This window comes from Sarcophilus harrisii, chromosome 5, assembly GCF_902635505.1.
Source record: "Sarcophilus harrisii chromosome 5, mSarHar1.11, whole genome shotgun sequence".
NCBI lineage: Eukaryota > Metazoa > Chordata > Mammalia > Dasyuromorphia > Dasyuridae > Sarcophilus > Sarcophilus harrisii.
Genome location: NC_045430.1, coordinates 185,922,692 through 185,937,448, shown reverse-complemented (window position 1 = coordinate 185,937,448; position 14,757 = coordinate 185,922,692). Strand labels below are relative to the sequence as shown.

The following is a 14,757-nucleotide window of genomic DNA, read 5'->3' as shown; positions in this document are numbered from 1 at the left end:
ATACATCTCTAGAATGCGTTAGAGAAAAATAAAGTAAAATTTCATGTCCTATTTTTGAGTTAGTTGCTTTACATCCCTCCCTCTATCCTTCTATTTGCTCTGGGGTCTTTAATATCTCACTTAATTTCCATCCCTTTCAATTAATCATAGTGATAATTATATTTCACACTTTAAGATCCTATACATTAACTTTTCTTTTCCATAACCTGGATTTTTTTTTCTGCCTGCAAATTTAGGCCTGTGTCCTTAAATTGAAAAACAATGTTCCTTTAACCCTTGCTAGTCTTTCAATTTCCTATTCCATGTTTCTTTTCCCAATCTTCTAACATCTATACCCAGTGTTTCCATTTTATCATCTCCTCTTTAACCCCTTATAATCTTGTTTTGACCTCCATTGAATTACAGAAATTGCTCTAATATCAGGATTAACTTCTTATTGCCAGCTACTGTGTTTTTTGCTAAATTTTTGACCTCTATAGCTACTTGATGTTATTAAACATTTTTCCCATGAAACTAGCACTTTTCTTGTTCTCTATGACAACACAGAGTCTTTCTCTTTCTACTACTCTGATCATCCCCTTTTTTTCCTCCTTTGTTAGATACCTTTCCAACTATAATCCCCTAGTCCAATGTTATTTACTATATTCACTCTCTCCTTTGAATTCCCATGTAGTATCAAATAATCTATTACTACTACTACTAACTACTACTACTACTACTACTACGAGAATAATTCCCATTTTATATATATACATCTATATTCTCTTTTTGAACACTGCTCCATAATCTTTAAATGTTAGTAGGACACTTCCACTTGGATGCCTATTGAATTCTATTTACTCTTCATCATCTTTAGCCATAATTTAGCTCTGCCTCCTCATTTTCCTATTTATTTAAATATCATCTTCTAATGATCTTATTATCAAATTTGGGTGTTATCTATGATCTCTGTTGCTCATTTTGTATATCTAATTATTCCTCCATATTCTTCTTTCATAATTTCTCTTATTTCCATTCTATTTTAAGCAACTGCCTTATGTTTCCCATTCTTTCAGTCCTTCATGGACTGCTTCAAGTTCCAGTTTCTCCATGAGACTTTCACCACCAAGTTAAGTTTGTGTGTTATCTTCCCCTATAATACTATTCCTTCATCATTTAACATATATTATCCTGTACTATTCTGGAAGTAGGTTCTTAAATTCCAGGAGGACAAATATGATTATATCTCTTTGAATATTTGATCATAGCCTGCTGTCCTTATATTTTTTCTTAGTCTGTTTTTATCTTTTTTTTTTTATCCTTGTCATCAAACTAAGTTCCTCTCTTCTGACCACTGTTAACTGAGTAATTAAGAAGATTAAATTCAAATTAATGCCATATTTAACAATATGTTGTCAAATGAGTTCAAAAAACCCAATCTGTTTCTTAATTGCTTTGTCATTATCGACTAGTCAACTAATACTTTTCTCTCCCATCCAGTATTGATTTTATATACAGCCAAGTCCATGATGCCTTCTTCTCCATCTGTAAATTCCTTAGTCCCTTGACATAATCAACATTTCTTGGCTGATAACTCTTAACTTTGGGTAGTTCTTACCATCTGTTTCTTCTGCGCCTATTCTTATCCTGTAAAGCAGTGCAAGGAGAAACCATGAAAACATACTGTATGGATATATAAGAAACATATTCCATCTAATTACAACTAGGCGTTGTTGCATGCTAATAATGTTATTAATTTCTTCTTGACTTTCTATTACAGTCTCTCAAATAACTGTTCTAAATCTTCCTTGAACTTCTCAACCCAGTCCTCCAATATTTACCTTCCTCTTTTTTTACTTCCCCCTACTGAGGGAGATGGGAATAATCAATTTGGATGCCTTATCTAATATGGTTCCCTATTTCTTGATAACATCACCAATTTTTTTCTTCCTTTTCTCTAATCTCAAAGGATGAGATCAACTTTCTCTTTGCTAAAGCTAATTCTTGCCAACCATTTTTCAATGATATTATTCCATCAATAATCACCTGCCCCATTTCTATATGTTTTCAGCTTAAATGTTTGATGTTATAGTATTTTTGGTAATTATGAGAGCTATATACTGAAGGGGAAAATCAGGAATTGGGTTGAAATTCAGATGATAATCGAGTGGGGACATATGGAGAATGAATAAACAGAAAAACATTTCCAACTGCATCTTTTTGCCAATTACTGGGGGTGCTAATAATACTAATATCAAAGTAAAGACAAAAGCAAAAGAAAAAAAAAAGAGCTAAGAGGGTCCTGCCTTCAAGGAACTTATATTCTAATAAGTATTGAGAATTATCATTTTTAGTCAAGTGGAATTAATGAATTTTTCTCCATTCAGAATCATCTTTATGTGTGTAAACCTGAAGAATTGCTAAGGTTTATGATCTTCTTTTAAAAATCACCATTTGAATGTCAGGAATAACACCTCCTTTTTGGTGATTTTTCATTATATCATTTTCCTGTGATGTTGCTCATTTCTTAAAATTTGGAAGAGAAAGATTTTCCAAAGCTCTTAAGATCTGAAATAATTCTATTTTAATCCAAGATATCATTCTCTGTATGCATTTCCTCAACAATATAGCCAACATTTTAAAAGTGTCTATATGAAGGGACATGTTGAGGGATATAAAGATGCAAAAACAGGAGGACATAACTCCTATCTTCCAAACATTATTCAGTGGAAGAAGTACATTGGTTCTGGTTCTGGAGTCTGAGAGTTCATATTACTTTTTTTGACCTTACCATCTGTTTGACTTTGGGAAAATCAATTAGCTTCCATGAGTACAAAATTTCTTCTTCTTTAAAAGGAGGGGTTGGATTAGTTGGCTTCTGAATTTTCTTCCCAAACTGGAGGTCTGATTTCATATACACAAAGATAAGTCAGAATATTGTTAAGAGTATAGAATAAGTCAAGTACAAAAGCATGAATCAGATTCACAGCACCATAAATTTAGAATTTCAAGAGATGTAAGGGGTTATTTATTCTAGCCCCAAACATTTTGTAGACAAGAAAATTATGTGTTACAGATTATGGGATTGAGAACAAATCTTTAAATAACTTGTCCCAAATCACACAAGTCTGACATGGAAGAAGGATGACTTTTAACTCAGAAGGTAAGTCAAAACTTTCTAGCAAATGTGGCACCAGGACACTTTGAGGAAGAAAAATTATTTCAATAAGTGAAAAGATTCTGTTCTTAATAGTGATTAGAGCATTGAGCCTGGAGTTAGGAAGATCTGAATTCATGTTTGATCCTTACTCACTTACTAGCCACATCACCCTGAGCAGGTTACTCAAATCTCTGTTTGCCTCAGTCTTCTCAACTATAAACTGATAATAATAGTTCCTACATCAAAGTGTTGTTGTGAGGGTTAAATGAAATGCTATCTGTAAAAATCTGACAATAAGTTCTATACAAATGTTTATTTCCGTCTCTTCCTTGTTTCTAGACAAGAGTATATGCATGCATGGATTTAAGAATGCAAGCACTTAAATTGGACAGTGGTAACAAATGTAGTTTTCTTAGAATGTGGTATGTGGGGAAAAGTTAAAAATATGGGTTGAAACCATTTTATGGAAGTCTTTGAATGGAGTTTGTATTTTATTTAGGTAATGAGGAACCCCTAAAGGAGCCCAAGAAAAAAAAAAATGATTTCTTGGAGTTCTATTCGTACTTACCATAAAATAAAAATAATCCTGGTATTCAGCCAAGAATAACAGTTGGTAGTGTATGTACATGGACGAGTCCATATTTTTCTTCACCAGAAGTCCCCAGATAGTGTTTGAATATCCTTTTAGGTATATAACCGGAATTGCAAAAACCACTTAACACTTAATAAAACTGAGAAGTTCTGATATAGTCCTTATGATATGGGTACTTAGGAACAGAACTGGGCATTAGGCCAAGAGGGGTTCATGTTCAACTGTTTTCACTATCTGCACTTATCAACCAATCAATCAAGCAACATTTATTAGGTGCCTGCTATACTGTCACACCCATACTTACATAGATATGCTTCCTAAAAACCACCTGAGTCTGGATGCACTTTACCTTATAAGGATAATTATATTTCCTTTACTCCAGTTCCAATCCAGGTGGGAAGAAGAGTCAGCATTTAATTTGGCAGATTAAAGCCAGGTCAGCTATCATCTCAATAACTTGGAGAATAGGCATTTTTTAGTCATTAGGGCTGAGTCAATTGTGTTCCAAAGAACTTAGTGCAACATAGAGAAGAAATTGGATCCTACACCTACCAATTTGGAGGAGACCCAAGAGACTGAATAGTATTGGCCTTTATAATTTATAGCCAGGAGAAATCTTCTTAAAAAGTCATTTAATCCAACTGTTTTATGGATGAGAAAACTATGTCTGGCAAAGTTCAGTGCCCCTTCTTTATGTTATGGAACCAGGCAGTTACCTTTTAAAGTCTATGAATCCTTCTCAGAAAATAATAATAACTGCACAAGATAAAATATATAGTATTACATAGGAAGCCAATTCGACTGAAATACAGTTCTCAAAACAGTTTTATTTTTAAGTTCATGGACTCTAGTTTAAGAACTCTTGGTTTAATACAAAGCAAAAAAATGTCACTCAGCAAGTAGCAAAGGTAGAAATCACAATCAAATTCTCTTATTCTTTATCAAGTACTTTCCATTGAGTTCTGCAATGCTAACTTTCCACCCTAACCTTTCTTTTACTTTCTTTATTTAAAAAAAATCAGATGAAGAAACTAAGGTTCAGGTAGTAGTTTAATTTCTCAAGATCACATAGCTTATAAGTAAATAAGTTTGGATTGAACCCAGAGATGCTTGATTCCTCATTGCTACTGTAAGTTCTACCATGCTATACCTAAAATCTAGTGATATCTTGATTTTAATTTTTTAGATATGCCACCTTCAGTTGATATTGATTTCACTTCCTCCTTTGTATCTCCAATTCTTTTGTGTCCTTAACATCATTGATCAAATCTGGAAGAAATTAATTTTGAATATAGTCAGTGACTCCTACAATAAACATTTTGAAACCTTAGAAAAAGTTCAGTTTAGCATCAGTTTGGTCTGGTTTAGTTTTATTTTAATTGAATTTCATTATAACCTTCAAATGTTTTTATCTTTGTTTTGACTTTGCTATATGAGTCCTTCCTCTGGATGTTTTTTAAAGCAACTGTTCTGGAGTAAAAATTCCATGAGAAGACCTTCAGCTAATTAAACATCACAAATCCTACTGGGAAATAGCTATACACTATGCTATTGTTAGTATTTACATACTCATACACACATATTATGCTTTTTGAATTCCCTTGATTAGTAGGTTAGTCTTGTAATACTGTTAAAAATTAAATTAAAATAGACATGGATTATTTGTAGGCAATTAAGTGGTTTAGTGGACTTAGTGTTGGGCCTAGAGTCATGAAAACTAGTTCAAATCCAGTCTCAGATGCTTACTAGCTATGTGACTCCAGACAACCTCTGCTTGCTTCAGTAATAACTTTATAATGTTGTTGTGAGGGGCAAATGAGATAATATTTGTAAAGTGCTTACTACAGTGTTTTGTACATAATAGGTGTTATGTAAATGTTTATCCTCTTCTCTTTCTGCTTCTCCCTCTTGAGCTCATCCTAGTTAATAGTGATTATTTCTTCCTACATGCTCATAAATCTTGCATTTAATAATATATGTAAAATTTTTGCCAGGAATTAAAGTCAAATTCACTTTTTAAAACCAATATAGCATTTGCTCACCTCTTATTCTGCAGCATATCCCCCCCCCCCTCCCAAACTCCATGATTTTTCAAAGATTGCTAGTTTCACAATCCAAACTTAGAAATCCCATATATATTATGTTATTTAAGTTATCTTGAAGCTTTCTTGGTGCTAGATATTTTTTTTTCTATTTGGGGGTTCAATCCTTCATTACCATTTTTCTTTTATATTTTCTGGTAGGGAAATAATTTTTCTTAGTAAGCATGCATATTGAAAGTTAAGCATTAAAAATATTTGTAGAAGCTTTTTCTGTAGTGGCAAGGAACTGAAAATTGAAGGGACACCCATTACTTGAAGAATAGCTGGATAAGTTATGGTATATAGATGTAATATAATATTCTAAGAAATGAAAGTATTGCATGAACTGAGGCTGAGTGAAGTGAATAGAACCAAGAGAATATTGTACACAGAAGCTACATGTGGTGATCACCTGTGATGGACCTGGCTCTCATCAACAAGAAGGTGATTCAAGGCAATTCCAAAAGATTTGTGTTGTAAAGTGCCATCCACATCAGAGAGAGAATTATGGAAACTGAATGTGAATCAAAGCCTAGTATTTTCACCTTTGTTATTGTTGTTGTTTTCGTGTTTTTTCCCTATCTCATTTTTTCCTCTTTGGTTTTCTTACACAGCATGACGAATATGGAAATATGTTTAGAAGAATTACACATGTTTAACCTATAGTAAGGAGGGGGCTAAGGGATGGGAGGGAGAAAAATTTGGAACACAAGGCTTTGCAAAGGTTAATGATGAAAACTATATTTGCATATATTTGGAAAAATAAAATAAATATTATAAAAAGAAAAAAGAAGAAAGTTAAGTAATTCTTGCCTTCTTTCTGAAATTGATTTATTATCATTGTTTTATTGCTTCTCTTAATATTGTATATTTGGTAAACCATAGGTGTCCTATCCTCTTGATTATAAACTCTTGAGGGAAGGAATTGTATGTCATTCCTAACTAGTCTAGTCTAGTATTCTGCACTCATTATTAGTTGCTTAATCAATAGGGAGTAAGGATTGAACCTGTTCATGCTGTAGAGGAAACTTCCTCTATCAAAGTAGGTTGACATCTTCTATGTAATGTTCAATTTTATAGAGTTTTTAGAGTACTGAAAAGTTAAATAATTTGATTTGCATTTAATCTGGGAACTGTAGTAAATAATGGTTCAATTCCCTCATTTGCGAAGTTATGCAAGAGTCCCAAATACTTAATACTACAATGTTACTTCTAATATTGTATCCAGAGGTTTTATTTCAAGGCTTTTTATGTGGTTCATCCAGAGATTCTAGGAAGTGTGTCTTCATTGCAGAGAGATGGATGAGAGTCTCAGGATCTAAAATCTTTCTTCTTGTTCTAAAAGTAAGATTGTTTTGGTTCCTGATAACTAAATACTTCGGTACAAAATGAAGGAGGAATGAAGTGTGATGTAGAGTATGGAGAGAACCAGAACCCTTTAAAGACTCTCATCCCCTTCTATTGCCCCATTCTTGTTTAAGAAGCCCCAGAGCTGAATCAGGTAGCCAGTAGATGCTACAGATAGGACTTGAATCCAGGTTTTCCTGAGGATCTGAGGCCATTTTTTATTCATTATGCCATGCTGAATATCCCAGTGCTTATATTTATACAAGTAACCTGAAGCTACCCTAAATCTAGTTATCATTTGTTTGGGTAAGTGGTTAATATCTAGCTCTCCTTGAGTATTACTTTCTGTTGCCATACTTCAATATTATCAAAGTTAATTATTCATTCTCCTGGTTGTATTGGTAGTTGGTATGATCTTTTTATTGCTAACCTAACCCCTTTTGCCCTCACCAAGTCTTCCATTCTATTCCTTCCTCATTCATTCCCAAACACAATTGCATTTAATTTGAGAACTGTAGTAAATAATGGTGCAATTCCCTCATTTGCGAAGTTATACAAGAATCCCAAATACTTAATACTACAATGTTACTTCTAATATTGTATCCAGAGATTTTATTTCAAGACTTTTTTTATGTGGTTCATCCAGGGACTCTGGAAAGTGTGTCTTTATTGCAGAGAGATGGATGAAAGTCTCAGGATCTGAAATCTTTCTTCTTGTTCTAAAAGTGAAATTGTTTTGGTTCCTGATAACTAAATTCTTCAGTACAAAATGAAGGAAGAATGAAGTGTGATATGGAATATGGAGAGAACCAGCACCCTTTAAAGACTCTCATCCCCTTCTATTGCCCCATTCTTGTTTAAGAAGCCCCAGAGTTGGTTTGCAATCAGCCAGCAGAGGGTGATGGTGTAACACATTAGCATTTAGTTGAATCTAAATTTATGCTCATAGATTAAAATTTAGGAAGGATTTTAGAATTCACCCAGTCCAACCCCTTTCATATTACAAAAAGGGAAACTGAAGCCTTTACAGTTTTTGTAACTTCCCCAAGATCATACAGGTATTAAGGAGCAAAACTAGAATTTGAATCAAGTCTTCTTGATTACAAGTCCAACAATTCCCCCAAATGAACCAAATTGTGATCTAGAAAGTATAACTCTCTTTTGTTCACTTGGATCTCAAGATGAGCCCTCCTCCTCCTCCTCAACATCATTTTAGAGAGATAATGTGGCAACCCTAAGCATCTAGAAAGGACATAGAAAATCTGTGCCTTTCTCTCAGTTTGAACTTTTTTTCTACCTGCTCTCTCTTCTTTCTGGTTCCCTATTTCTTATTATTTTATGTGTTTGAAGGGCTTAACCAGGAAGTCTCACTAGATAAAGAGCTATATAACTGAAAGCATTCTTCACATAGCAGAGAAATCCCAGGTGGGGAGAAAGACAGATCTGTTTGCATTCAGTGTTTCACTGTAAAGATGTTTTAGTATAGTCTATGAAAAGTAATTTTTTGTCAAATGTTCTTATCAGACCTTATACAGGGCTCACAAAGACTATACACCAAAATGCCTGTTAAAGAAATGTTGGGCCTATGTTCACATCAGAAAATTCCCCTCAGGGCTCTGACAAGCTACAGGTGGTGTTAGCAGCTCTTGCTGCCAGTTTAGCCAGGAATTAAAATCTGAATTGTGCTGCTGAACTGAAGGTGCCTTTATAGAAATCACAGAAGCATAGATTTAAGAAGGGCCTTGAGATATTATCTAGGTCATTCTCCTGTCACTAGTTAAGCCTGTGCTTGAACCAACTTAGATAAATCTTATTGATTGCTTCAACAACTGAGACTTCATTATTTACCTTGTGTAACGTTCTTTACTGGAATTTATCTTTCCAACACCAATGTAACTTTCTGCTATTTAGCTGTGAGCCATGAAATGCCACAAGTTCCCCTCAAAATCGAAATTGTAAGAAGGACCTAAGCCTCAAAAGGTTGACCCGAAGTGTGATGGAAACATGGATGTTGAGTGTAAGTAGTCTACAATAGATTAAAAACAACAACTTACATGTAAAAATATATATTTAGGATCTTAGAACCAGAGAGGAAAGCTTCCTTAGCGATCATCTAATATTCAAATCTCTGATTTTCCAGAGAAATGAAAATTAAGCAATTAAGTACCTTGCCTTAGGCCATGAGGAATAAAACATGGAAGAAGGAAGGATGTGAATTCAGGTTCTTTGATTCTATAGCAAATCTTGCTTCTACTTTTGTCTCACCAAGTACTCAAGAACTTCCTTTACCATATTGAAAATTAGGGCCAAGATATTAAACTCCCTCTAATAACAGTTAACTATCCAACCCTGCCAAGAGACTTCATTATAAAATGCTTTTCTTCAACATTTTTCCCCTCAATGGCATGAGTTCATGCTTCTGTTAGGCCATTACTTTTCTTCTGACTATACCCGAATATTGGTCCTCTCTCTATAGCAGAGGTTCTTAATTTTTTTGAGTCATCAACTCCTTATACAATTTGCCAAAAATCTGTAGACTCCTTTCTCAGAATATATTTTGTTGCCTACATTCATAATTGAAGAAAATGCTATATTTCAGTTAGAAGTTAATGGAAATAAAGATGTGATTTTTCACTATCCAAGTTTATGGAGCCTCTGAAATCTATGCTTGTACCTCTTTGTAGTCTGTAGATTTCAATTTAAGAATTTGTGCTCTTGACTTCATCTAGGAAATGTTTGATTAGAAAAGTAAAGAGTTCTAGTTATTCCGTGAGAGCATGGGAAATTTTCTTAAATCCTTTTGACCATATTTTCCTCATTTATAGAAAAAGGGAGTTGGATTAACTGATCTTTTAGGATACTGATCTTTTAGGATCTCCTTCGGTTCTCTGACTGTATGGTATATTCAAATGCAGCTATCATGATTCTCTTTTTTTTTTAAGTAAAAATTTTAATCAAGATGAAAACAATTAGCAATGGAGACAATCCTCATTAGGGATTTCATTCTAATCAGTATGCCTTGTTAGGTTCAATGCAATTTAATTCAATAAACATCTATTAAGTAGCTACTATTTGCCAGACAGAAGGGCAAGGAATGGGATACCGGTGAGAGCTGTTGATGGAAAGTAGGAATAGTAGTATACTGTGCTAGACACAGTCACAAAGACATGGGTTAAAATTCTGCCTCACATTCTCTGTGTGACTTTGGTCATGTTGTGTAGGCTTTTTTAGTATCAGTTTTCTTAACTGTAAAATTGAAGTCCCAATAGCACTTCCAACTTGATGTATCTAGTCCAAAACTCCTCCTAAACATCTTCTTCCCTATTCTGGGAGGAATTTCAGAATCTGATGCAAGAGCCTAAAGGTTCAGAGAAACTATTACTATACTAAAAATTTCTCCCATTGTTGAGTTCCTCTCAGAATCTCCATTTTGAGAGAACTATTCTGCTTCTTTTATACTTTTAATGCACTCATTTTTTCTAGTCATTCATTAGATGATATGATTTTCTATATGCTTCACAATTTTGATGGATTTCCTTAGGACAGCTTGTATTTTGTCAGCAAAGATGTAGTATATAGAATTTTCATTCCAGATATGTTCTATCTAATTTAGAGCAAATATAAGAGAGTATAAATTGTTCTCTTGGTTCTGCTTTTTTCAATTAGTATCAGCACAGTGAAATTCAGGTGATGCTCACTTTTCCACTCCTTTCCTATTTACATAGACTTCTAATACTCAATGCCTGGAAAGTCTCAGCCTTCCTGAGCATAATTTTTCTTATCTGTTTTAACAAGGGGGCTGGGTTAATTGACTTTTGAGGTTTCTTCCAGTCCTATGATTCTATGATCTGTCCACTGACCTTCAACCAAATGCTCTTCACCATGTTTTCCATAATGGTTCTTGGATTTCCTTTATTAATATAGCTCCTTATAATTCATCAGCCACTTTATTTAGTCTCTTCCTTTTGAATAAGGTGAATCTTTTCTGAGTCATATTCCAGGAATAAGCCCTATCTCACTATGTCTCAGTGCAACTTTTGTCAAATTTATTTCCTTTATTTGGGGATATCTAGTTCATTTTGCTTGTTTCTCATGCTTTGTACATTTATTTATAAACACTGAATCTAGGTGTACTATTATTAGCTGATTTCTTGGCTTTTATATTCTGTGAATTACTAGGTAATGCTGCAGTTTTTCGTCCTCAGGTCATAGGGTCATAAGAGTTAGAGTTAAAGATACTTTGCAGTCACTTTATTTTTTGGAAATATTTTTCCAGCAAGACTTTCCCATACTATTTTTTTGACTCACAATTCATGATTGTGTATCATTTTACCTACTAGATTTCATTGACTCTCATTATTTCTAAAGATGGGCACAGAAACATTAATGCCAATTTTTAAAAAATGAATTATAATATCTTACATTCAAAAGGAATCTTACTAATCATAAAATTTCAAGTATAAAGCATGAAACCTGTTCACATTATTTCCAATAAAATGATTATTCAATCTTTGTCTGCTACTTTAATATTAAGGAACTTAATCACTTCTTTAGGCAACCCATTCCATTTTTTCACAGATCTAATTTTGAGCAAGCTTCTCTATAAATTTCATTAAAATATACTTCCCTGTAAATTTTTCTCATAACTTATCTTCTAAGATCAAGTAGAGTAAGTCTAATCTTTCTTCTATGAGAGGTAGGTAGAATAAAAAGGAGAGACTGGGGAAGAAAAGTTGACTGACCAGCAATATGACTAGCTATAATCAGAATTTAACACTCTAAAATATCTGAGTTCTAACAATTCTCCTTTATTCTGTATTTGATCATATTTTCTCATGATCCAGTTTTTCATTTATAGTCCAAATGGAGTTTTAAAATAAGTGGACAAGACTTAATGGTTGAACATGAAGTCTTTGAGTTCATAATCAGACAAGCTTGCCAGGTTTGTAACAAGACTTGCCCCTTTCTCAGAGCCACCCTTTGAATAAGCAATCAAGCCTTTTCCTTGATTTTTTCCCCCCAGTCAATGAGCTCAGTCCTAAATAAAAGCTGGAGGTTGTATGAGCTGAATCCCTTGGAAATGGTGGGTGAAAGGCGTGCAAATCAAAATTGGCAAGTTTCACCTCTTCCGCTCCTGATAGAGAGGTTCTCTTTGATCCAAATAGCTTCCTGAGCAATTGTGCACAGATTCCCGGGCTCTTTCCCTCAGACAGGCCAAGGCATTAATAACCCAGCCTTTCACCAAAAAAATACTTCTCTATGTCAGGTTTCCTTAGGACCTAATTTGGCCATTTTCTAGTGGTGTGGGAAACATGGGGGAGGGAAACCTGCATCTCCTTGGAGTGGGCAGCAAACATTGGACCCATGAGTTCTTTGTGTTGGATGGACAAATTAACAGACAGTATTATGGGGGAAATATGTGCATCTCATTTTTAATCACTTTGGACTTATAGTTCTATGATAACACTCATTGAAGTATGATAGATTAAATAAAAACAAGACATATAAGAAATTAAGGAACTAATAAAAAATAGTACATGGCATATTCTGACTTTTTGGAGTAAGGGTTATCATTTTGGGAGGCAAGAGGAATAGAATGGGTGTTTATAGGAATCTATTCACACACACACATATATACACATTTATCTTGAAATATAATATACCATATTTTCAGGGTATAATTATAGGGTATGTATGTGTGTTGGAACTAGATTTGTAGAACTATAGAAAACAGGAATAGTTTTGGGGACAAATAGAGCTTGTGAATGTTGAATGGACTTTGGAAATAATTTACAAAGGTGAGTTATATATAGATTTAAGAGTATTGTTCATCCTAACTCTGGTACAACTTTGTTGTATGACTTTTTCAAAGTTGCTCAAAGACTCTTGAAGATTGAGATCACTTTTCCTATCTAAATATCTATCTTTTTCTACCATTAAAATAATCCTAAAGAGAAGATGATGTGTGAATTGACTAATGACAAAAGCACTTGGAAAATTGTTAAATGCTATATGGTAATAGTTATTGCTTTTCATTTGAAGCTTCAGGCTTCAGGCTACAGATGGCAAAGTCAAAGATTAATAATAGAGATAAAGAGAAAATATGATGGTTGAAACAGACACAAAACATTAAATTTTCACATTTGTATTTTCATTTTTAACATTATTTAAGCCTTTATTAATGAGAGTATAAGAAAGGGAAAAGGAGAGCTCAGAGGAAGGACTGTGAGAGTGGTAGAGAGAGATAGAGAGACACAGAAAAGATGGAAACTTGGAGGAGAGATGAAAAATTTGAGAAAGAGAAATATTCGCTTTCCTTCCATAGCATTAAATGACTATACTTTTTAGTGTTTAATCCTCTCCTCGTTAAGAGATTTTTCAGAGAGAAATAGGATGCTGTAATGGTATTTTTAAAATTTCACTTTATCAGTTTGAGTCTGTGAGACAAACCCTCCTAACTATGTTTCTTCTGTTGTACAAAGTATATAGAAAACCTATTTTTGAAATATAAATAATATAATTTAATAGGCATTTATTAAATCCCTAGTGTATACAAGGCACGCATTTGTGATTGTTGTTGAGTCATATTTGGTTCTTTGTGATTCCATTGTGATTTCCTTGGCAAAGATAATGGAGTGGTTTGCCATTTCATCACTAACTCAATTACCCATGAGAAACTGAAGCAAACAGGGTTAAGTGGCTTGCCCAAGGTCACACAGCTAATAAGTGTCTGAGACTAGATTTGAACTCACAAAGATGAATCTTCCTGACTCCAGGTCCTGCATGCTATCCACTGTGCCACTTAACTTCCTTAACATTTAAAAATATACTAGGTAATCTGAAGAGGGAGGCTATAACTAGAACTTGCATAGATAAGGGGAAGCTGAACTATTCAAATTCTTTACCATACCTTCAACTGTTATCAACCACTGTTTAAATTAACTCTATTTCTATGCTAGCGTTATTTAAAACAATTGCCTTTAAACTTTCATTAGTGTCAGAAGTGTTTTAGGTAACTTGAATATTTTTTACTGAATATTTGGTACTTTGAGGTTTTAGAGTATCTAAATTTAGATATTTATTGGTCAAGGTTTTTAAAGCCACTGGTAGAGTTATCCTCTTCTTTCCCATTTCCCCATGTTTATTACTTTAGGGTTAAGTCCAATTCCCATTCCATTTCCTTGCTTCCTCTTCTCTTCAAGGCAAAAGAAAAAAAATGAAGAGGAAAACTTCAGACAATTAACAAAATGGCACAAATGATTTCAACATCAAAGATGCATGTGAAATAATGTAATGGTTTCATTTCAATTAAGAAAATTTTTTTCCATACCAGAATCCTTTGCCTTTATTTTGAAGACAGTGGCAAGAGTAAACAATAATTTGGTTATAATTTTGTTGTTTTTTCCCTTCCTTTTTCAAGTCAGTACATTGTCCCTCTGATTAGTTTGCTTAATCTACTTTTATGCAATTATATATTCCCACAGTTTCTTCTCCCTCACTTCCCCCATTTCCATTTGTCATCACTACTCTTTGTCTTAGAGTTTTATTTAATTTATTGATTTCTTCTGCTTCTTTATTTTTAGTTACTTAGTTTTCTC

At 33.7% G+C, this 14,757-nt stretch overlaps 1 protein-coding gene across 3 annotated transcripts in view; it reads left to right on the top strand.

The window, feature by feature from the left end:
- The window catches only part of PTN (pleiotrophin), a 129,357-nt gene that overhangs the window by 71,545 nt on the left and 43,055 nt on the right, over positions 1-14,757 (top strand). The gene's annotated exons all lie outside the window — the stretch shown is intronic.